This window comes from Octodon degus, unplaced genomic scaffold (assembly GCF_000260255.1).
Source record: "Octodon degus isolate 3935 unplaced genomic scaffold, OctDeg1.0 scaffold00015, whole genome shotgun sequence".
NCBI lineage: Eukaryota > Metazoa > Chordata > Mammalia > Rodentia > Octodontidae > Octodon > Octodon degus.
Window position 1 is genome coordinate 3,536,546 of NW_004524591.1, and position 3,452 is coordinate 3,539,997.

Genomic DNA, 3,452 nt, shown 5'->3' on the forward strand with positions numbered 1-3,452 from the left:
GTTGCAGTGTGTGCTCCACAGACCCTGCAGTGGCTCTAGGTACTGTTCCCATTTCCTCGCTTCCTGGGGTATCAAGTACACAGCCTTTGAGAAAATGCTCTTTCTTTCTCCCTAAACACCAGCACATTCAGCTCCTAGATATGGCTGGCTTCTCTTAGTCCTAGCAATGTCCCCAATATTCCTCTAGCCTATAAATTAAGTGGTTTCGAGGCACCACACATCAGCCCTACAGCAATCTGGCAGGTTTTTCTTTCCTGCTGATGCTCATACAAACTAGCTGTCTGGTTCTCTAGATTTCTCCTATACTTGTGGTTCTCGCCTTTTACAGTGTTGAAAGTGAGGCAGAACATGGACAGAGGTAGAGGGACAGTCATTTAGACAATTTTTCCTCTGCCAGTGTTGCCACATTTGCCTCTACCCCATCCCCCATGTTCTCTCTCTTGGTAGCAGTTTCCTCAATGCCCAGTGTCCTGGGGGCACATGTCAATAAATCTGAGCAGCCTGGATGATCAGAACTTTTAGCTCTTTCACAATCCCTTCTACAACCCACAATACCTAGAGTCCAGGGTGCCTGCCCTTGAGCATGTGTCTTATTCTCTTGATCTTCACAATTCAGCAGTAATACCTCTGGGATTCAACAAAGCTGCAGTTTGAGTTAGCAACTGTGGACATGAAACTGGCTTCCATCTCCAGGGGTTTTTACTGCTGGAGTACATCTCACGCTTCGCAAACTGGTGCAGTATTCACTTTGGTTCTAATGTGGGCTTCCCCACATCTCCATTTCACCTGTTTGCTCTCCTGTTCAAGTTATATTTCCTTTGCAGGGTTTGTTGCCTCCACGTGCACTGGTGCAAGCACTAACCTAGGCAAATGCCTTAGATTTGTTAAGTGTGTCATCTCTAGAGGGCCATGATGGAACTGGAAGTTTCTCTTTTGAGTTTTCCTGTTTTATTAATAGAGTTTTAAGAAGCTTGTGGTTGGATTTGCAGGTGTTTAGAGATTTCCCCATTCTCATTTTTGGTCTGATTTCTAGACAAACTCAAATGTAGATAGTACCATATATAATTTTAATTATTTTAAATTACTTGAACTCTGCCCAATGTGTGGCTTATGTTGGTGAATTTTACATGGATACTTGGGCATAGAGTGTGTATTTTATAATTATTCGAATTGTAATGTATGTGGAATCGTGTCTGTAAGTGGGCTGCTTTTGAATGATTGTGTTCAGATCATCTCTTCTCTTGGTGGTCTTCCATCCAGTAGGAACATCATTTGTTGAGAGAGGAGCTTGGAACTCACATCTGTGGATTTATTTCTTCTTTCAATCAGTTTTTGTTCCATGGATCATAAGTCATTTTTGCTTTATGTTCACACATATAGGATTATATGCCTTTCTGGTATATAGACTTTTAAAAAACTGTCATCATAACTTTACTTTATCTTTACTGATAATCTTTGTTCTCACTTTTATATGCTAAATATTTACATATCCATGCCTTTTTCTAGTTAATACTTTTATTGTATATGTTTGCCCAACATTAGTTTATACCCATATTATTGCATTTGAAGTCACTAATAAGTGACATAAATTTGACTCTAATTATTACTTCTACAAGTGCTGTCTTTTGATTAACATTTATGTTAATTATTGACAATATGAAAATTGGTCATGTGATAGGGCTTAAATCTTTTACTTTCTTTTTAAAAATTTATTTGTTTATTTGATAAGGGTCTCACTAAGCAGTTCAGACTCAAGGTGATCCTCTTGTCTCAGCTTCCCCAGTGTTGAGATTGTAGGCCTGTACCACCACACCTGGTCTCATTGGCTGACTCAGCATACCTGGGGGAAGGGCTGGCATGGCAAGGAGTACTGGGTATCAAGCCCAGGTCCCTGTACTTGTCAGGCAGGCACTTAGATGGCTGAGCTATCTCCCCACGCATCTTTCACTTTCTTATGTAGGTCTCTTGTTATTGCTGTTTGTTTTTTGTGATCCGTGGGATTGAACCAACAGCTTTCACACTGAGCTGTATCTCAGTCTTCTTTATTCCGTATGTTGATGTGAGATCCTGGAGTGTGTCACCATACCTGGTTTATGAAGTTGGATTTTTACAGTTATATTTATTTCTTCTCTTTCCTCTATTTACTCCATGCTTTCTTTTTTTGGTGGAACTGGGGATTGAACTCAGGTCCTTGCACTTGCCAAGGAAACGCTTATTCCACTGAGCTATCTCCCCGGCCCCTACTCCATTCTTACGGATCACACTAATGTTTAGGATTTTACCTTGATATATAGAAAATTTATAGTAGTATGCAGCTCATTTCCTAATTTTCCTGCCTTAGTATTTTTTTTTGTCAAGAAAACTGCTGACTTTATTAATCTAAAAACAGTGACTCTTCTGTCAAAAAAAAGAGAGCCAAATGGCATTATGCAGACCAGAGATGAGGTGGAAGTGAGGGAAAACGACTGGGAATCCACTCAAAAAAGCTGGTAGCTATCGCCAAGCAACTGGCAAGGGAAGGATGAGAAAGAGAGATGCACACAAGAGTGACATTTCCAAAAATGTTGCAATAGTGTGCGAGAGAGAACTCCCAAAAGACCCTTGAATACATCACAGTTGAGTGGGGCCACCTCACCCTCTTTTTCTACAATGGAAAAGACTGCTGTTGTCATACTCACCTCTGATGACTCAGACCCTGGGGCTAGGGGTTGAGGGCTCCCAAGACAGCATCACAAGAAGGCATCATACCACTCCCAGAGGCACCCAAAACGGCCCTGGGACTGCTTGGCATTGGCACCACAGGCATCCTTCAGACGTTCCTGGAAGAGGTCTTCATCTTTCTTTATCACCAGAATTTGGCCAAGGACCACATAAGCCTTGTCAAAGCCTCTTTCCTCCAACTTCTCGCTCAGGACTTCACCAATCCCAGCCAGGCTCCCCACTGGCTTTTCTCCCATGGACTCTACTATGAAGTCTGGGTGCTTTTGGTTATGTTGTCATCTTGATGAAGTTTAACTGACAGCTTTATCACCACTAACGGTTCTTCCTATTACCTGCTGCTCTCACAGAAGCCTGCCTTAGTATTTTGTGAAACTGTCTGTACTCTAATGGTAATTCCTAAAATATAATAGTGACTATTGTTGTGTAACTAATCTTTTTAATGTATTTTTCTCAGCATTGATGATTGGGGACAGTCTGCAGCTATTTAAATTTCACTGAAGTATCACCACTATGTTTTTACTACTATTATTTGAAAGACATTTGAAGTTTTCCAGATGTTACAATTGAATGAGATGAGGATTCTACTCCAGCAGGCCTAGTATGGAACCTGGCAGGAGAGCTCCCTGCAAAGAGGTAAGGGGTGAGACCCACCCAACTAATCCAGGAGCAGAACATCTTGCCAGAGGGGCACAGTGGGTTCATTTCCATGGGCTTCAGCAGGAAAAAGCAGA

General features: G+C 41.6%; 1 pseudogene; it reads right to left on the reverse strand.

Moving 5' to 3' along the window:
- Positions 1–2,729: 2,729 nt before the first annotated feature.
- LOC111815343 lies at positions 2,730–2,984 on the reverse strand (annotated as a pseudogene).
- Between the last annotated feature and the right edge of the window lie 468 nt (positions 2,985–3,452).